The sequence below is a fragment of the Montipora capricornis genome, chromosome 11 (genome assembly GCF_036669925.1).
Source record: "Montipora capricornis isolate CH-2021 chromosome 11, ASM3666992v2, whole genome shotgun sequence".
Classification (NCBI taxonomy): Eukaryota; Metazoa; Cnidaria; class Anthozoa; order Scleractinia; family Acroporidae; genus Montipora; species Montipora capricornis.
The window spans coordinates 34,386,214-34,408,171 of record NC_090893.1 but is presented as its reverse complement, the minus strand read 5'-3'; the positions used below and the strand labels follow the sequence as shown (position 1 = coordinate 34,408,171).

The 21,958-nt window shown below is 41.5% G+C and overlaps 1 pseudogene; it reads right to left on the bottom strand.

The window, feature by feature from the left end:
• Positions 1 to 19,755: 19,755 nt before the first annotated feature.
• The window catches only part of LOC138024721 (putative nuclease HARBI1), an 8,169-nt pseudogene continuing 5,966 nt past the window's right edge, over positions 19,756 to 21,958 (bottom strand).

Genomic DNA, 21,958 nt, shown 5'->3' with positions numbered 1-21,958 from the left:
AATTTTTTGGAAGAACTTGAATGAGGTGAACTGACTTTTGTCGGCTGCACTCATGTATTGCCCTGCTGAGGTAATAGTTGTTGACATAGTCAACAGCATAGTATTTGTCCTTCCAAACGTTGGATGGTGATGCCAGAAGTACATTGTAAGACTTGGCTGTGGAGCTCCTGGATCATAAGTTATGCTTTCTGAAGTCAGGAATGCTATGTTGATCTGAAAGCAAGGTTGGTTTGGGAACAAACTGCCACTGGTTGAAATCAAGGCTGTCATCAACCTTTTGCAGTAAGCTCCACATTTTTAAATGTGAACAGCACACACTCAGTAATTTGCAAGTGCCAGTTCTCTCAACATTGACTGAGAATGGTAAACAGTTTACAGAAATAAATCAAGTCACAAAACAGTGGATCCTGCTGAAAATGCATGCATTCTGATCCCACATGAATGGAAAAAGCATTACATTAGAAATCTGCTTATCACATTCTATTATTTTGGTTTAGATTACGAGAAATGTTAGCAGTAGTGGTGTGGGCTATTTCACCGCACTTTTGACGGTTGGAAATTGAGCGTTCTGATTGGTCGATTCAAATTTGGTTGCCCAGGACACGTACGTTAGGGGGACATTCAAACCATGACGTCACAGACACGTGACACTCTGCGGACCCTCAGGAAACAGGTTGGGGTGTTTTGCATAACCATGCTGGATACAAAGATAACAGTCGGGAAATTCAAAATTCAAACAATGACGTCCCATGGGTCGAGATAGGGATGACGTCACAAAGTCCCAAGCCCCTCACGATTAAAGTAAAAAAAAAAACAACAAGACAGGATCGTTTTTTTCCGAATCAAACGGTTTAATAACTAGAATCATCAAGGTACTATTTGTACAACAAGAAGGAAAAAAAGCATAAAATACGCGTAACAAATATTTACAATATATACAAGACATGGAGTAGAGTCTCCTTAAAGTCACCCCAGTTCCGTAGCGTCCCTACTCAGTCCAAACACAAAAGTTGGTGCCCCGCACACGCACCCCGCAACTTGTCAGATTAAAATTCGAGGAGCTCCGAAGGACATCTCCTTGAAACAGGATGTGTCTGCAAAGAACTCAGCTGCCACACAAGATCCAACGCGGTCTTCACGTTCAAACTGCGCAGCCGCACGAGCCAGATCCAAATCCGGTCCTGGACGAACCACTACTTCCCGAATAGCGTTTTGGATGCGCTGTTCACACTCCAAGGCCGCTTGACGCTGTTCATGGTCTACCTCCGCTCGCGCCTGAGAACGAGCGCGATTCGCCCGCACGCGCCGCAATACGATTTGTGCGGCATCAACCACGGGTTCCTCATCCTCCTCTGGCGCTGCGGGGGGTCGTCGCGGCCGTTGTGCGAGACGTGTGGATCGTCGCGCCGGTTCGGGGCGGGGTGGTACTAGGTCGTTTAGTTCTGCTACCACGTCGGAAGCAATGGACGATGATCCTGCGGGAGAGGCACGAAGCAATAACTCGTCTAGCCGGTCGGCGGCGTCGGATAGATCCGACGACAAAGACGGGGATGCGGGAGGAGCCAAGCGGTCTACACGCGCCAAACCTTCTCTCAGGTAGGGAGGCGTAGGAGGCCGGAGCCCGTACTTACGTACGAGCCATCCACCACCTGCCGTATCAATGACATGCGATGGACGGGCATCGGTCGCCAAGCCTTCGAGCAAACACGAACCCAGCTCACGTCTCCGACTTGTATCGCGATATCGTTGGCGGTAGTCACGAATTTGCTCGGGATGGTTTGCCCTGTACCGTCTTCAAATTTCGAGGCACTTTCTCCGACGTGTATAGTAATATCTTCGGCTGCTTTGACGAATTCGTTCGAGGTGGGTTTGGCGATGGAGTCGTCTACGCTCACGAATTTGTTCGCGGTGGTTCGTGTAGTACTGTCTTTTGTATTCGCAGAGCCTTGCTTTGTTCGCGCGGTAATGAGCTCTTTGTTGCTCCTGAATTCGCTCCCTGTTGGCCTCCCGTTGTTCTTGAACACTCCCCGTTCCCGCTGTAAATAAAGAGTCACAATGACAAGGTGAATGGAAGAAAAAAGATAAAAGCATTTAATGAGAGAAAAAGAAATAAAAAACAAGTTCCTAAGAGAAAAAAATCCCACTTGAACTTGTTGCTTCTCGGCTGGCTAGACGAGCGCGAGCTTCGGTCAAGAGATCCTTAGCCGTTTCAGACACCGACAAGCTTCCACTTGGCACAAGAAGCTGATGTTGTGCCTGAAGTTCCCGAGCACATTTTTTCGCCTGGCGATATCGGCAACGGTACTCATTAATTTGGGGTCGATGTCCGGCTGCATAGAGTTTCTTGGACTCCTTGATCTCTGCTCGGTGTCGTTCGCGATATCGTTTCTTTTGAGCAAGAACTTTATCGCGGTTTGCCTGCTTCCATGCACAAACACGTTCACGCGTTGTTTGTTGTTTTGTGGTAGCGTCCATGTCCGTGAAAAAAAAGAGACTCTCGAAAAGAACTATCTTTGATGAAGGATTAAATTTTTTTTTCCGTTTCAGAAAAACACAGGTTGCCAACTGCAGCCGTTGCCACGTCATTTCGCGCCAAGAAAAAATTGGTCCGAACACTCCCGTCCCTGAGGTTGTTTTTGTTTTTTAACGTCATCATGTACATGTGTCAAATCAGATGAATGAATCGTACGTAGCAGAAAGGAGACGGTCAAGCTCAGGGTTGCCGGTTCAAGGTTGAATGATTGGATTTTCTATTTTTTTTTCTAGTCATGAGTCAAATCAGATGAATGAATCGTACGTAGCAGAAAGGAGACGGTGAAGCTCAGGGTTGCCGGTTCGAGGTTGAATGATTGGATTTTCTATCTTTTTTTCTAGTCATGGACGAAACCATTTTTTTTCTTTCTTCTGTTTTTTTCAACCAATGTCATGGGTTCATCTACAAAGAATGCGTCTTGAATCTTGAGTAGAAACCCCTCATAAAGTCAAGGTCAAGGAATCTTGAGTAGAGGTCTGTCACAAGGTCAAGTTCAAAATCAAACTCAAGCGCTTTATGTGGTTTGTTTGTTCAAACAAAAAAATAAATGATGTTTTACGGACTGTTCGGAATGATTTTCTTTTACAGCCAAAAAAGGATGCGTGACATTTCTCACCATTTTAGAACATTCGCTGGAACATAAAAAATGGAAGTTCATGAGGAACAGTATGCGAGTTGTTTTTTTTGAGCATGTGCTCGGTTCAATGTCACTTCATGAACATCGCGCTAGATTATCAAATGAAAGCTCTTAGGAATGCAAGCTAAGCACAAGTTCTTTCTTTTTGTCACATATATTTACAAACGTTCTGAAACTACTTACAAGTTTAAAAAAAAAAACGTCTATGTACAACTATTTACAGCGAAAAAAATCGTTTAAAAATTCCCTAAAAATTTACAGAGGAGTCTTTTTTTGTCCGCAACCTCCTCGGGAAGGAAAAAAAGAACGGAAAAAAAAGAGCATGCAAACGAAACATAAACAAAAGTTGTCCTATTTACAAGATTTCTAAAAAAGTCGACAAAACTATTTACAAAAGGTATGTACAAGTTGAAAAACTATTTACAGCTTTACCTCAACTGAGGCAGGAACAAAACAGCAACCACAAAGGCCGAATTACAAATACATTCGTCGATTTCCTATTTTGTGAAATAGGTGACATCTGCTGCACCGGAACTGTCCAGATTTGCTTCTGGAGGGCGGATTAGTGGTCGGGATGACTGCATGGGCTGTCCAAGGACAGATGGCTAGCTTTTCTACGAGAGAAAAAAATAGAAAGAAACAACACGAGTCTCCTTGATCACAATCTTCAGATAAGGGTTGTAGGTAAAACTCACCTATTTCCTCCGCCAGGGCTTTCATGTTATCCTGGTGCTGCTTTTTTTGTTTTAACTTTAAAATTTTCTCCTGCAGCTCTGGCGGAAGGACGTCCCACCAGCTCTCCATCTTGAAAATTTGGATTTCTTGGACTCGAATGTGCTATTTTATACCGATCAGACGACCTCGTTTTCAACGGCACTTTCCGCCGAGGGACTGGGGCGGGAATCTCTCTCGAAAAACGCCACGTGGGATTGAGAGCCCTCTATCTGCCTTTACTTTCAGAGCCCTTGGAGGACCCATCCGAGTCCTACTTTTTTAAAAAATGAAAAAATAAATAAAAAAAGGCATATAGATCTATCATAAAGAACTCAGACATGAATGTCCAATAAAAAAACGTTTAATGAGAAGAACAAGGCGTGTTTTACATGCGGTCGGGACAAAATCGAAAGTGTCTATAGTGTGGTTGGGTGGACATCGACCGTAGACAGGTCCTGGGTTTCTGAGCTGCTAGAAATCGTTGGGTCCGTTCATGATGGATGTAGCGAGTATCGTGATCCAGTCCCCTTTGACCACGCATCCACTGTACAAAGTGATAACATTCCACTTGAGGGCAATGAAGCTGTAGAGGGTCTTCGTGTTGTCCGCAAGAACCTACAGAATTGAGACGTGGGAGATCCTTGAATTTCGGACAACCCAAAGGTTCCAAATCGACGTGAGGCATCCCCCAGCTCGTCAACCATCGCCGTTCGATCAAACTCTTTTTGTAAGCGACTAGAGAACGCTCCGAGGTCTTGTGTTGTTTGTAGAGGTGTTGGGCATCCGTTTGCAACTCATGAGCCAGATGGTACAAATTTTGTGGATAGTACGCGAGCCCGTGGATGTGCGTCGTACAGTCATACGCCGTTCGTTGATCTTTAGGTGAGAGATCATGCCAAGGCACGGAAGGTTTGTAATGAATCGATCCCCTGTGTTGACCCGTCCAATCGCACCAACCAAGTTCCCTAGGAAGAAATTGGTCTCCCAAACAAAATCCTTCTAGGTCGATCACTAGACATACTTTATCGAGAAGGTGGGTAGTCTTCGGGTGGGAAGTAGTATTGCTCGGACATTCCTCGTTCGGAGTAGAAGTCACAGACATCTGGGTCGGGATCGTCGGCTGCGTCGAAGACATAGCGGCATTCACGACAATTTCGGTCCGGTGCCCACGTGCTCAAGTCCGATAGGGACAGTTGGTTCTTGTCGTACCGACAACACTTGCACAAGTATCGGTCTAGTAGGGCGTCCAGACGTTTGAGGAGTGTTAAGGTCGTAGAATCCGTTTGTACTCCGATTGTCTTTGTATCGGAGTGGGACATTGAGATCGTCTGCTTTCTGGAGAAGGTAGCGAACAAATCGGCACTCACGACAATTTTGATGGAGAACCCAAGTCGTCAGGTCAATGAGCTCTGTTTCTTCGTCTTTGTCTTCTTTGCAGCCCTCACACAAGAGAGCGTCCAGCAACAAGTCTATGCGTCTACAGCACCTCTCCAAGCTCATGACAACCTGACGGTTCTCGCTGGCGTGACTCTTTATATACCCAAGGGTGTTGACATGGATCAAAGCTGACGCCACTTTCTACAGACCAATGACAGAGCCGCCGGAATGGGACTGACCTTGAATGGCCTTGACGCCACTCTGAGCATCCAATGACAGGGTCGCCCGAATGTGGCACCATCCTTAAGAACCAATCACAGACCCTGGAATGTGACATCACGTGCTGCCGTCCAACCATAAATACGCGAGACACACTTCATTCGTTGTCAGTTGTCTTGAGAAGAAGAAGAAGATGAGCATCTCTTGGAAGTACGGAGACCTGTCGCCTGCTCGCTATCCATTTCGAGAAGAGAAGGAGGAGAAGAAGAAGAAGAAACCATCGAAACGTTCTCGTGCTAGCCAGAAACACGATGTCGTCCGCGAAGCAGCTGAACCCCCCGCCAAGATCATGAAGGACGCCAAGGAAATCCGCCGTCAAAAAGATGCGGAGCGGCGTAAGAAAAAGCGGGAAGAGAAAAAGAAACGAGACGAAGCGGAGTTGAACAAAGCCGCAGAAACCTTGGACGCTCTCGTCACTTCAGGCCCCCCACCTACAGAGAAAAGGCATTTTAGAGTTTCTAGAGGAACATTTGATTATATCTGTGGGATAGTTACTCTAGACATCCAACGCCAAAACACATGTTTTCGACAGGCGATTCCTGTACAGAAGCAAGTAGCGATAGCTCTGTGGAGACTAGGGTTTTATTCTTATCGATCTACTGCGATAACGTTCGGCATTGGAAAGTCCTCTGCAATTAAAATATGCCACAGTTTTAGTGAAGCAATAAACCGGAGGAAGAACGATTTCATTTCTTTACCAATTCATGAAGATGACATCAAAGAGACTATAAGCAAATTCGAAGAGAAGCTGGATTTTCCACACGTGGAAGGGGCAATTGATGGTACACATGTGGAAATAAAAGCACCACTTTTAAACCCAGCCGATTACTTCAACAGAAAGCAAAAATATTCAATCGTGACTCAGGCTGTGACTGATTCTCGAATGCTATTCTTGGATGTAAGTACTGGGTGGCCAGGGAGCATACATGATGCTCGAGTGCTTCGTCCAAGTGGTGTTTTCAGGGAGATAGAAAATGGTACTATTCTAACCAGACCAGTTACTGTAATAAACCGAACAAATGTGAGACCCCTAATACTGGGTGATCCTGCCTATCCGCTTCGTCCATGGCTTATGACTCCCTTTCCTGCAGGAGGTGCTTTAACAGCAGCACAACAGCGTATCAACTATCGCTTATCTAAAGCACGCGTGATAATTGAACGTGCTCTTGGAAAATTAAAAACCCGCTGGCGTTGTCTATTAAAGCAACTGGAAGAATCTACGGATCGTGTGCCCCAAACAATCATTACCTGTTACATTCTTCACAACATATGTATACACATGGATGACAAGTTGGATGAAGATGACGATGACACCGATGATGATGATGATGATGATGATGACAGTGATGATGATGGTGGGGATGGTTATTTAAGGCCGGATAATGCGGCCCGAAGGATAAGGCAAGCTATCGCAGACTACCTTTAAACCTCTGCAAGTTACATTCTTTAACTTCAGTTTATAAACTGATCACCACTCTGCAAAATCTACGTATTCATAGAATTTTATTTTCAAAATCTTAAATGATTACAGTCAAAGTGTATTCAAGTTCAAGTATCAAATGTGTTTTTATCACTAACTTGTAGCTAAAACAGGGAAATGTGTACCGAATATCAACATCAGACTTGTGCATTATATTCCATGCAAAAAACAGAAACAAAACATTGACCTAATATTTTCAATCTTTCTTAACCATTTTTCCAAATTCTGTTATGGCGGTAAGAAAAAGATCTTTAAAGTTGTTTTCGCTTCTCTCAAGAGCTGCCATCATCCGTTCCTCTCGTTCCTGGCTCTCTCTAAAAATGGCCAACCATGGGTCGTCATCGCTCTGTCCAGGCCCTTTAGGTAGACACTTTCTCTTCTTAGTCACCTTGCCACCCTTCTTGCCATTCCCACTGCCATCCTCACAGTCTACCTTGTTGATATCTTCACGAGGGTGCTTCTTAGCTTTTCTGGGATTTTCTTCAGATGCGGCTTTGCCTTCTAGTTCCTCATTAGCTGAAGAGGTCGAAGGAGCTGGTGATGGAGTCAACCGCGGGCTTTCTGAGGAACTCTTGCTTGTTGTTTCCACGAGATAGGGTGGGTTAACGATGTCTCTTGAGCCCATGAACTCATCTAAAATGTCGAAATGCGGGCAGGTCTCCATGTCGTCACTTCCGGCTCCCGAACATTTTATTTTGTCTTTTGCTTGTTTGTAGCGGCGAGTGAGGTTAAAAAATTTCTCTTTCACCCTCTGAGGCGTTCTAGAGCTGTTGACCTCCAGTGCCTTCATTTCTTTCTCCAATTTCTCGGCTACAATAGCCCACATTGTCTGCCCCTTTTTCCGAAGGCCTTCAACCTCCTCTTTGTAAATTCTTATCAGGGTCTCTTCTTCTAGAGTGCTCCATGATGGGGAGCGCTTTGTAGTCGAGGTGCGTGGCTGTCTAGCGGTGGACTTAGGGCAGGAACTTGGCTGGATGACGGATAAGACATGGAGATTGAGGGAAAGGGCATATTTAGAAGGTCGACATGGGGAATGAAGCCATACTGACTGTGACTGCTTTTGAAAGAATCAGTGAAGCATGCATGTCAAATTCCCGCCATTACGGATTCGTCTACCCAGCTCACTTTTAAAGGTTAAACATCGTAAAGGAATGAACTACTAATGAATCAATCGAATATAATTTACCTTTCCCAGCTGGCAGAGGGCCGAAAAGCAGTCCAGTCGTTGTTAAGATCCATGTTACTCAAAAATCTTTCTTGTTTCCTTTGTGCGTTTAACTGAACAAGTGACAACCTTGAAAACTAAATGTTAAGGTGACCTTTCAGATGAAACTAAATCGCTTTGGCGCTAAAATTTCTTATCGCGAAATGGACTTCCTGTTCAGCAAGTCGTGATTGGTCCGTCCCAAGTGAATTTAGATAGACACCAGATAGATCGTACTTTTAGAGTTGTAAACAGTGTTGTTAAAATCCTTTGATTGGGCCGCGTAACCTGAGCAACAGACACTGACAGTGACATTGGATAAATAGTCGGTCACACTTGAAACAGTGTGACACCGTTGTAACAGCGTTGTCAAATATGCTAGTGGGACCTCAGCCATTATTTGCTCGCACTCTAAGAAGACATTTTTGCCATGCGGACTTTGAAAATAAAATAATTAAAACTGGCAAAGCAAATTTTCACAATACTTTGCCAAGTTAGGGAAAATCATTTCTTGCGATGAAAGGCCAGACAATACTTGAACGTTGTGTGGAGACTGGATCCTAATAGCTTACACATCAAGAAGCCTTGTTAAACAAACAGCCAAAAATACACTAGACTACGAGTAGTCCCTCTTTACTTTCGCTTTGTCCGTCGTATGTGACGTGAAAGAAAACCGTGAAAAAAAAAATGGCCATGTGAAGTCCTTCTCGCCCCCAGGATTTCACGCGGCCATTTTTTTTGCGGTTCTTTCGCGTCAATCATGACAGACTAGGCGAAAGAGGGACTACTGGTACATGTAGTCTAAAAATACACATGGCATCTACTTTTCTGGTTTTTGGTTAGTCTGCCCACCTAAACCTCTGTGGTAATACGGTTGTCCTCTCTAGTATAAAACTTGTTGCAGGAACTACGAGTGTTTGAGTAAGGCTTTTTTAACAGAAACTGGACAGGTATGTTCGATCAATGTACATGCTTTAGCTAACGTGTTTGATTTATGATTTTATCTCATTAAATGAACTCGCCACCTTAAAAGCTTGGTTTGTAGGGGATTCTTCATTACATGTAGCTTAAATGGTCTGCGAAGAAATGTACATTTGTTTCACAAGGAGTCAACGATATCTCGCTGGACGGAAACAAAATGTATCGCTAAGCGAGAACGATATATCGCTAAGCGAGTAAGATATACCGCTAAGCAAGAACGATATATCGCTAAGTGGGAATGATATATCACTAAATGAGAACGATATATCGTTGAACGGAAACGATTTATGGCAAAGTGTAAACGATATCTCGCGATATCTTACCGACAAATAAAACAATAGCTGCCACGATATACATCGCTCGATATTAATTATCGTTAAATATCGCTGATATATCGCGATTTTCGCGATATTCGACGATTATCGCTTGCATTACTTTTGCGCAATACTGTAATTAATGCGGAGCTTACATTATTATCCTTTTGTCCCCTACAGGGGTATGGTGATGTCGAGTAAAACCAAAAAATGGACAATTTTTGTGCACTTTATTTGGGAAATTATCGTTTTGTGTCAGTAACAGGTGTTGTTTTCCATTAGCCTAATATTTTCAGGCTTTGAGTCAGAGATCTGACTCGAGATCAGACCGCCACACCATTACGGATGAGCTGTTCTTTTGCTAAAACTGATTTGGTTACTATTGAAGAGTAAAACGTGTTCTGCTGCTGTGATATATTTACACAACTAATTTGAATCCTTAATTAATATTTTATACGCTTGCCGTTGCTCTTGATAACCATGTCAATCCGTTTGGGCGTAGAGCTTATTAAAGTGTTCACAGTCTCAATGGGTATAGACAAAAATGTATTTATCACACGAGTTTGAAACTGTTGAAATGTTTCACGGCGTATATTGCCTTCCACAGCTTCGTTACTGAGCTTCCTGCCAACTATTGAAAACAAATTTTCAATGCAAACCAGATCTGGAGATCTTGGGCACAGTTTAATTAATGTGCTGTTGGTGCGTTGCATTGCGGCTCTAGCTAAAGATGAATTTTGAGAAGGATCTCCATCTTGGACAAAAAGACGCCTGCTCCCTTTGCCAGCAACGTGAAAGAGCCTGTGAAAATTGGCATCAACGAATGATGCGAAATATCTCCGATTCATTCTTTCATATGGCTCACAGCAAATAACTCCCTTGTCATAGGAAATAGCGACTATTAATCTCAACAGTTTTCTTCCTGCTCCCTCTTTATGACCTTTAGCAGTGCATCCCAGGGCCAAGCGTTCCGATTTCTTTCTCCACACACGAGCCTTCAGTACACTTGCCTGATCTAGTGAATTTCACTTGTGTGTGAAACCCGTACCATCTAAGTAGAAGCCAATTTCTTCCGTCCAAACATTTTCACTGTAATTCTGTTTCATGTGTTTCGCAAACCTCACCCTTTTTTTAATATCTTCTTCATTCATGACTCCTTTTTTAGCACACTGTAAATAAAAGTAGTTCTGCGAATTTAAAAAACGGGAAACTGTCCTGACAGAAACTCGCCCCTGATCTATGCCTGCTTCTTCCATGAGTCTTTTGCACGTGAAATTCACCTCCTTTCTTCTCAGCACATTTAGACGTCTTATCAGTAGTCTGTTTTCCCTGTCGCTCAACTTGCACTTTGGACCCCGTTTGGAATGCATCCTAATACACCTTCTCTCCATATTTTTCTCATTTCTAATCCTGAAAACACTTCTGATAGAAATTTGGCACATCTCTGCAACTTTACGAATAGGCAGTCCCTTAACCCTGCATAAATAATATGCCTGGGCCCGGGTCACGATGTCAATCGCACTTTTGAACACTATTGCGTACTGGTTACGTTCGGTCACTTGTTGACCGTATCCCTAACAATTCGCAAAATCTTCACGCCTTTCCCACGAAAATTCCCCACTTTATATAATGAATTTCACAATAAAAACCACTAGAAACAGCCAGCACGTGCGATTAAAGAGACGTCAATAATTCTCCATCACACACGTTGTTATCAAAGCAAGATCTACTATACTTCCTCCCATCACTTAACACATTATTACGAATACAATACTAGACACATTTCGTTGGAACACGTTACACGAATGATCTAGAATCGTCGTGTTACAAGATGGCAGCTTATCCCTTCTCCCCCTCCCCCCAATTTAGTGTTGTTAGAAAAATTTTCGGACAACTTCTGGTAGTTTTGAAAACAACATTGAAGGACGGGGGAAACGAGGATGGGTGTTCCAACAAATGTGACGAGTATTGTAGTTGTATTGTTTGCATGTCCAGGCTGAGTACTGATTTTATTATCCTAAGGCAGTTTAAAATTCTGAGGTAGTGTCTACTATCACATGTATTGTTTATCACAGGCTTCGTGAATATGTTTTAGACACTGTAAAGCAGAGTGAAGCCTCTAAAACTAAATAGGGCTAGAATGGCTGTGAAATTATTGCTTTTTAAAATATGGAAATTTTGTGATAGTGTGCCTCAAAAGGGGTCTTGAAAGCACTCAAAAGTTACATGGGCCAATTTTTTCACGATTGATTTTCATTTTACTAACATTAAGGTATCTACTGATATCAGTATCAATCTGAGCTAACCAGGCAGGTAAGAAATATTAACTTCTAAAATTAGGCAATATTGGATGGTGGTTTTCGCTTCAAAATTTGGTCAGAGATCGTACCAGGCCCCACACTGCCAAAAGCTTCTCTGCCAAATCTGGTGATTTAAAAGACCCTTTAGAATAGAAACACTCCATGCAAATACCTAGTTGATAGGTTTTCTTTGTTAGTTTTTATGCAATTCCAAACTTACCCCTTAGAAAACGTGATTTTCCATGATCTGGAGGCCCTGAATGGTATCCCCTTAAAACTTTGAAACTAAAAGTCAGAAACCAAAGCTTCTTTGGATTTTGGAATATCTCACTAAGGTGAACTTCTGCAATAAGTTTCATCAAAATAGGTTAACCCACATTTCCACCCTGTGGAACACTTTCTCAGACAATGACACTTAAGTGAAGAAGGACTCGAGAGAAGCCAAGGGAAGAAAAGAGAAAATTTCAGTTAAGTGCATTGTAAAGCTGAGAGAAATATAGCACAAGACAAAACACTTAGTTACAATGGTTGGCTTTCAAGTCTTTCAGTTAACGTTTTCCTTGTTAATGCATGCATTGCTGCCTCACATATTTTGTAAAACGCTGAAAAAATGGAGACAGCCTGAACGTTTGCAATTCCAAGTTGACAGAGATTCTGGCGTATTTCAACAATTACACACCACTTCACCATTCAAGCCTACAGCAGACATCATTGGCGAGTTTTCTTAATTGTCATCGTCTATTTAGTCTGACACGTTATAGCTGAACTCCTGACGCCATATACATTTCTATTTGATTGCAGTACATTTATCTGTAACAAATGCACTTGTAAGGAATGTTTGGGACAATTTAGTGTCTTTTTGACTGGGTAAGACTTGCTTGCAAGGATTGTTTGGCTACTGCTGTCAGCTCAGAGGTGTTTGATCATTGTAAACTGTTTACACTGACAATTAATTTTGTACTTTACGCTGAAGCATAATTATTTCCTTATACACTATCTATCTACTTTCCAGGGTTAAAAACAGGAGCTCTGCTTTTAGGCTTGCATAAATCTATATATAATTTGGGCAATTCGATGCGAGACATTGAGAAAGTGAAAATATTGAAAATCAATTTTTCATGTTGAAGCTTACAGTTACAGAAAGTGTAAGCTATTTCAAATTTACAAGTTTTGTGTGTCTTGTGGCAGACTGTAGAATTTGGGGCTACTTGAATGTCATTAAAAAGGAAATTTTGCAAAGGAACTTCAAAATGATTGAATTAAACTTTAGAATACCTATGTATGGTCTCAACCTTAAGTAATGACGAGGCTGTGAATAATTGCCCAACTTCTTGCAACCGTTGAGCTTGGATGAAACCTTTTCTTGAACGATGATGACATATCCAAAGTTGAAAGGGAAACTAGAGGTCATGCTCCTTCTCCTTTGCCTTACAAAGTTCTTCTTTCAAATGCTCAACCTCAGTTTTCAAGTTCTCCACAAATTCTCCAAGGGTTGGAGGACCAGACAACTCCACTGTTTTGCAATCTGGAAGCGACTCCTTTAAGAGCATTGGCAAATCACGGTCTTGTAGCATTTTTTCCATTGAATGTTTTCCTTCTTCTGTCTGAGCATGAGAAACGTTCTTCTCTCAGGCTTACCTTTTCTGGTGCCCACTAAAATATAGAGGGAATTGAACCTTTTTTTAAGGTCCCTTCTTTGGCCTTTAAGACCAGCTTTAAAGTCAGTTGGACAGAAATGCTCCGAGCAACAAAATTTCTGATGTACACTCTTGAAATAAACGTCTCCTCTTTGAATGCAAAGTCCCCACTCTTTTCTAGTTATCAGGTATTTTGGAAAGGCATGAAAAGATAAATCCAGCTGATTCACTCGGATTGTTGCATTTTGCTGCAACACAACAGTTATTACCCTATTTCTTCCTCTACTTTTCGTCATTTTCTAAAGATCGTCATGCCATGTTGTTTTTGAGGGCCACTAAGCCTCGCTTCCGCGCAACTTCCGGTTTTTTCCCGAATCAATGTATTGCGAGCTTAGGCCAACCAGAGAACACATACAGTTGCTTGACATCTGGGTGTTTTTCCTTGACAAATTTGCCAATAACTGGAGACAAACACTGCAACGGCATTCTTGTCATGTGTCATTTCATTAGACACAATAACATGAGGCTCACACAAATTATCCCCACCACCATTTGCTTTAGTCCACACAGCCACAGTGAAGAGGGTCACCTGCTCCTGGTTCCAGTGCACTGTCTGGATTTCATCTTGATACTCTTCCTTGTTAAGATATTCTAGCCTCTCCTCAAAGTACTTTGATTGCTGGGTTTCGACAAAACACTGACCACTGGTCAACTGACCTCCTACTGACCCCACTACTGACCCCACTACTGACCCCCTATAAAATCAATGGGACCCGATTCAAGTTCATCAATAAATTTAGCTTACCTGAAACTTTCAAGAGGGCAGATGCATTGCAGATTTCAGACTCTTGTTCTCCTTTTACTGTTTAGTGGAGGTTTTGTTGGCGGAAAATCGAGCACAAGAATAAGATTGAATATCATCAAATATTGCTTTCGTACGCATTGGGAAATGAAGCAAGGAGAAACACTGACAAATGAACAGGGTCGCAAAAGGATCGCGATGGACTGCTCATGGCACGAACAGGCGCATAAACCTCAACTGGAAGACGAATTTCATAAGGTAGTTCCAGGCCTCTCGCCTAGTTCTCGCATTTTAAGAACTGTAGCAGCTGTCCTGTTAACCTTTTGGACAAGTCTGGTGGATTGCTTTCTCCTTGGTGCATGAAGTCGTCAAAAAGACCACTGATTCTCAAGGTAACTCAATCTAATTTAATCATTTTCTTACATAGCTTTGTTTGTGCTAGTAATGGCTGCATAATTGTGAACGACACAGGCATCTACAACAAAAAACAAGACATCGACTCTTTGAGGACGAGCCTCTATATTCCCAATGTTTAAGCAATGTATCAGTTACTATTTCACTTAATTCTAGAGAGGGTGGTGACATGTTTCATTGCGTGGCGGTAAAATATCGATTATTAACTAATTAGCGCTTTTTTCAGTGTTAAAGTTCATTCTAGTCACTTGTGTGTGCACGATGGTGATAATGAACCGTGGTCTGGATTTTGAGGCGATGTGCTAAACGTATCTCGCTGAAGCAGCTTTCACTGGTCACACATTAAAGAATCAAACTTCTGGAATTCAGGGGAACACCCAGGCCCCGGTTCCTGAAAGGCCGATTAAACTATCCGCAGATTAAGAGTTAAACCAAGATTAAATTTCTTATTCCCAGAATAACTAATCGGAGGTTAAAAAGGCGTTGCTGAAAACACATTTATTCTTCGATTAACTATCCCTTGATTAAAAATGGAATAAACCAGTCAGACCAGTTTTTCGAAAATTTGGCGCGAAAATATGTTCCAGTGTGCACGGGGAAGCAGTCAAGAAAGAGGGTAAAGGAAGAAAAATGGCGGAAAATGAAGTGACGGAAGTTGAGGTGACAAAGGTCGAGAGGAAGAGGGAACGAAATTTCTGTAATTACAGAGAGTGTTCGTAAAAATCTAGAAACAATCCACTCTAAGCTGACTAACAGCGTCACGGTCAAAAGAAAAAGTCAGATATGGGAGGAGATCACGAACGACGTCAATGCGGTGGGTCGGGCGAACCACACAGTGCAAGAAGGAAAAATCTCCATTCTACTGCGAAGGAGTTTTCGTTCTTTAAAAAGGAGAGCAAAAAAACCGGTGGTGGACCACAACCAAAGCCACCCTTGCAGTCAAGCGAGCAAATGATTGAAATATTTGAAGATACACCCACTTTTGCTGGCCTGCATGGTTTCGAAACTGTCAGTGACGAAGGAGCTGGTAAGTAGTATGCAAATTTTTATTGTTGCAAAATAAACATCAGTCATGTGATTTTCTTGAAAGTGGTTTTCGGGCCGCCATGTTTAACACTTGTTTACCATTTCTTTAAATAAGCTTATGGTTCATTGGAAATTGTTTTAAAGCAAGGAAATGCCAAGTCAACTTTCTACTTGAATTGAATGCAACCGAGAGGTCCTTTGTTTTCCACGGTTTACTTTTGTAAGCTTTCAAACTTTTGCAGATAATTTGTTATGTTTGATATGTCAAAAAAGCCTGTAGTCGTCAATCTTTTTGCCAAATTTGTGAAAGTCGCTGTGACTTGGAGCTATTACACCCGGCAGCTGTCGTTTTCTTCGTTCGAAATCTGAAACAAAAAAAAAATTAGTTTGTTGAATTTGTGTTGGCCATCACTTTTATGAAAATGTTTCATGTCCCACAAGTTTGGATACAGTCATTGATTTTTGTTCAAACAAGGATGACTTAATATTGTTGAATTAAATTGACATATGACCCTTCGCACATAGCACATGAACATTTTAAGGGTGTTTTAATTTACGAAAAGTATGCTTTCTTTTGAAAAGCAGACAAGTGTTTTGTAATGGCTTGTACTCTGTGATGTAATGATATGTTTTAAGCCTTGAAAATGACAGAAACTATCCCTTACAAATATATTAAAATAGTTTTCAGAAGACCGGTGTGAAATGAAAAGTGACCCAAGTGACCAATATGATGGCTTCCCCACAGAGAAAATGTCCAAGCCAAGAAAGAGGCGTGTGAGCAGCGAAGATGTGCTGCAAATGCAGCATAACTGTTTTAGTCTGCAGAGAGAAAAACAGGAAGCTGACACTACAAGTCCAATTGACAACTTACACCTTATTGTGAGATATTGTGTTACAGAGGGGCTTTGAAAAAAAAGTGACCCCGACCCCTTACTATTCCCTTCTATAATGCACTGGAAAATAACAAAATGAAAAGTACATTGAGGCTGAATCAAGTTAGTTGCAAATTGTGGCTTACCTAAATTTCAAAAATGGCGGAAACTCGGCCTGACTGAGGTTCTACTTGCCGACTTGTTTCATCTCAAGTATCTCGGTTCTCTTCTCTCCGATAGATGAGCAAAAAATAAGTTGAAGCATCATCAAGTATGTTATAAAAAAAGGTAAAGTCTGCTACGAGCCTTCAAGGCCCATCAGGCCGGTGCTTATCTCCGGTTTCTGTAGCATGAAGCGACTAGGAGTATTTCTACTCCCCCCTGGATGGGATGCTAGTCCATCGCAGGGTTACCCCCAGCATTAAATTCGCCGGTACCCATTTATACACCTGGGTGGAGAGAGGCACCGTGACGGTAAAGTGTCTTGCCCAAGAACACAACACAATGTTCCCGGCCAGGACCCGAACCCAGACCACTCAATCCGGAGTCGAGCGCACTAACCATGAGGCCACCGCGTCTCCCCAAGTATGTTATAAGTTTCTCTGAAATACCATAACAACAACAAAGACAGGTGGAAACGGAACAGTTGGAAGAACACAATCGACAATTGAGCAACAACCAGGAACTATACAGCAACTGGAAGTTGTTCTGCATGGAGCTTAGTGGTTCTAGGCTCCTCTGTCCATTCTCCATCTTCGCATAAATTTTGTCAATATTTCTTTAATTTTTTGGCCTGATTTCGCATCACTTGGATGTTTTGCTGTTACATTTTTGGTAGCCTCCTCTCATCTTGATTTTGACAAACAGAAAAAATAAATTGGTGCATGACCTGGAACTTCTAAGTTCCAGACAGAGCAGCTTCTGGTTTCTGTGTGATGTGTGCATGTCACTCACTTGTGTTTATCTTCAAACTGTTTTCTTTTCTTTTATTTGTTTTTTTTTTTTATGGAAGCAGGTAACATACCTGATGATGCTTAAATTTTGCACTGCTTATCAGGGAAGAGAGGCAGGCACTTCTAATGAAATGCATGTAAGTCAGAAAGAGGGGGGTCAGTGTTTTGTCAAAACGCATTGGAAGGGCTTATTGTTATGTTAATGTACCATGATAAATAAACCTTGCTGGAAATATGTTTGTCCTTACCTGCATGGTTTAGTGGTCTTAACCTATGATCAAGTTACAGGTAAATAATTTTTATTCTTTGATCAACTTTAAGTGTAACAAATGAATCTGGCTTCACAAAGAATGCCAATCAATCACACAGCTGATTTTACATTAAATTAAATTAAATTAAAGGTGAAGCTGAATTCAGACTTCACATGGTCCGTTCTTCAAAAGTAAGCTTGAAGCATACACGATTTGTTTTGTGTCGCTCATTTTTCCCGTTTTCTTTGTCACCAAACGTTTTCTAAGAGTACCATCCTTACAGGTAACTTTCAAAATAATGCTTTCTCACCTGAAGGCTGGCATTCAAACAATGACCTTGCAGCTACTGAATTCAGTTGTATTTTGGCTTTTGAATTCTTATTAAACAGTTTATATGAATAATAAAATCAGTATTACAATGTATCACTCCATTTTTTACCTTGACAATACACTGGCAAATGCTTCACCGATTTTGGGAGTAGGAGGCTTAGGCATATAACTTACATACTTTACAGTGAAGTTGATTTGTTGCTCTTGCTCGATTATGGTAAGACTGAGAAAAAATGGAGCGGGTTTTTTTTTGTATGAACTGTTGTAAGTTGATTGTCACAAGTAAGGGCAGTTCTTCTCCGCTTCAAAACTTACACCTTGTTTGTTTTCAACCTGATTCTTCAGGTTGCCCTCATGACAGTTCGTTTGAGAAACCGAGCACAAATACAATTGAAAAAATGCAGCTTCAAAATTTTAAAGCGTCCCTGGATGCAAGACCTTTGACTTGAAGAAGTCACTTATGCTATTCATCTGTCAAAAATCAATATCACATTGTTAAAAAGATGTTGACAGTGCTTTAATAATGTATGTTACATACAATGTCATAAGCTAATGCTGTCAAAGAAAAAGTAAAACGAATTTATTAAAAGTATCGGTATTTTACCAGTCACTCTTTCTTGCAACAAAAGAACTAGTTTTTCGTAGGAAAAGGTCATCAAGGTTTTGGGACTCCAATTTGACCAGGCATGTGGGTCCCAGGACCCAGATTGAAAAATCCTAGTGCCATCCCTGCCAAGCTCCATTTTTTCACTGTTTTTATTTTTGAATCCGTATTAACCAATCATGATGGAACATGACTATAGATCAGTCTTAGTCCAGACCTTTTAAATTTTACATGTCACAGATGTTTTTTATGAAGTCAAAATTGAAATACAGTTAGAAATCAGTTTGATGTGACAGCAAAATATTTAAAAAAGGGTATTGCAAATATAGTCCTTCACAGCCTTTCCATTTTCTGGGCCATGATAAGGAGCAATGTCTGGCTGGTCTTCATTCTGAAGAAGGCCATCAATTTGCTCATTCTGAAGCAACGCAGTGTTGTGTAGCACTGCACAAGCACAAATCAATTGGCAGGTCTTTTCAGGGTTCATCTGTACTTCAGAGTGAAGCAGGTGAAAACGGCGCTTCCACCAGCCAAAGGCTTGTTCAATGGCCACTCTTGTACCCGTGTGGGCCTGGTTGTAGGTCTCCTGTTTTGCAGTTGTTGGGTTAAGGTATGGGGTCATGAGATATGGTGTACAATGGATACCCACTATCTCCCAGTAGCAAACCATCTTCTATTGAGTGGGGCTGGCTCTCCAACTTCTGGCCAATGTGTGAGTTGTTGAAGACAAACTGTCATGCGTGCTCCCAGGCCATGTTTGTAAACATGCCTAAAAATTCTGATAAGTTGTGCTTAGCTTTTGTATGAATAATCATTACGGCGTAATAATAGATAATTCTGATGTATGGGGATGGCCTCTTTAAATAAAAAAATATTTCGACTATGGAGTCTTAAAGATGCTCATGCAACTCCAAACAAGAACAAAATGAAACAAAAGTGTTTCTAGAAGTGATTGTTTACGTATAGTTATACAACTTTCCGGTCTTTGAAAATATGTGTCCCACCCTCCCAGGTTAAAAAATTGCTGGCTTTTGATACCAAGTAATTTTAGCATAAAATAATCATTGATAGCACATTGTGTTCTCTACCTTTATGGTTGCACACTGCTTGCACATTGATTGAGTGAAATCCTTTTCTTTTCACGAAGTCGTTTTTGTTCGCTCTGGGTGCCTGGATCCTCACATGGGTCCCGTTGACGCAACCAATTACACCAGGGAACCCTCCTTTGTCATAAAAGCCTTGTTTCACTTCTTGTAGTTCGGCGGGAGAAGGCCATACAATGAATTCGTTCTGTTTATGTGCTAGAGCAAGCGACACATCTTTTACCACTCTTCTGACTGAGCATTTGGGCAGACCAATGGTGTCACCAATTATTTGTAGAAAGCTGCCGCTTGCAAAAAGACGTAAGGCTGCGAGAATTTGCAGTGTCAGCGTCAACGAATGGTTTCTCTTCGTCTCTCGTTCCTAATCTTTTTCAAGGACTTCCGTTAAAAATTATATGGATTCTCTGCCAAATCTGTATCTGCTGTCAAGTTCTTCATCTGAAAATTCGTCAAGATAGATTTCGTGATGACGAAACTTTCTTACACGTACTTGTGGACGAATTACCGGGAACAGTAAGTCCGCTATTTTGTTTGTTTTGACAAAGATTGTTCAACTTTATTCCCTGATTAGTGAGTTAATCGACCTATGTAGGTGTGTTAAATTTAACCCTCAGTTTATCCCTTGGATAGCACTAATCGTGCTTTCAGGAACAGAAACTAATCGACGGATAAATTTTATTCCTCGATTATCAGGATTTAACCCTCGATTAGTGTTAATCAGCTTTTCAGGAACCGGGGCCAGGTTATCAATATTTCATGCACGATGACTAGGAAGTATGTTTTTAGTGACCAAGGGAGTAGACTTTGTTACACACCAACAATAAATATCATCACCCTTTAAAAGGAAGAGATATACTGCTTAACAAAAGTACTGCAAACAGGAACACAGAAAAAAACAAACTTATTAACTACTCTTCATGTCTTGTTTTAAAACTGATTCAAGGTAAAACAGGAACCCAACTGACTAATGCTGAAAAAGTATGACACAGACAATTACAACTGCATATGATCAATACTGATATCAATGCACGTGAAAGACTGTTCAGAAACGCCGAAATTTACATCGAAAGTATATGGCAATGTCATCACCTTAAAGCTATCACAGCTGGTCAAAAGATCATGAAAGAGACCTGATGAGTTCCTCGTTCATGTTCACTTTATATATCAGAATACCACCAGCCCCACATTTTGTTTATCTCTCGTTTGTGGAAGGTGAATGGAAAAAGAAACAAGCACAAATAAATATGGTTGCGCAAAATCTTTTGTCCATTGGGTGGTGCCAGCTTTTCTTTGCAGGCTTTTTATGTTTGCTGCATACTCGATGGGCTAAGAAAAGTGAGGCGCAAATTCTATTGGAAGGGAGAGTTACAAATTAATAAATGTTACAGCAATTGTCTAGGACTTGGCACCAAATTCACCAAATTCAAGAACTGATTCAAAATCGGGATGTTGATTGTTTTAAGCTAACACATGAAATGGTTCAAGAAAACGTGAACATGAGAACACAATCAACTTAACCCCTGTGTTTTGTGATGAAGAAACCTTCGTCCTTAGATAAAACCAGTGAAACAAACTGTCGTAATACATTGTGGGTTGGAACAAAATGTTAACATGCAATGTCTTATTCTTTCTGTCATGAAGAAAGCAAGACTTCCTCGATGGTAAAAGGCTTCTAGGTCATCTGGGCAGAAATGGTGGCTCCAAAGTGCTGGCTAGTGATATGGGAGATGGCGTGCATAGAAGGAATGCTCAGTGCTAGGGAGATTGTCTTGTTCAAGCTTCTGAACATTTGTGTACATACCGGGTTGATGTGGTAGTGCCTGGTACCACTGGATAACTAATGGGAATTTGAACCTTTGTTCCAGTAGTAGTAGACCTCGTACCTCCCACAACAGTACTCAGAGTCGTGATCTCCCCAGAATCCTTCAACTCGTGATGACAAAGGCTTACTACAGCAACTTCTGTATTGTCGAGTGAGTCGATATCCACTATTCTACAGTTATCATTCTCCTTGAATAACTTTGGTGCGGCTGTTTTGAACTTTTTACGTGACTCCCTGACTTCAAATAACCTATGATACAGAGACAATAAGTTGAAAATTTACCACTAGGGTGTAAAGATATTACAGATATTCTGCAGACATTCTA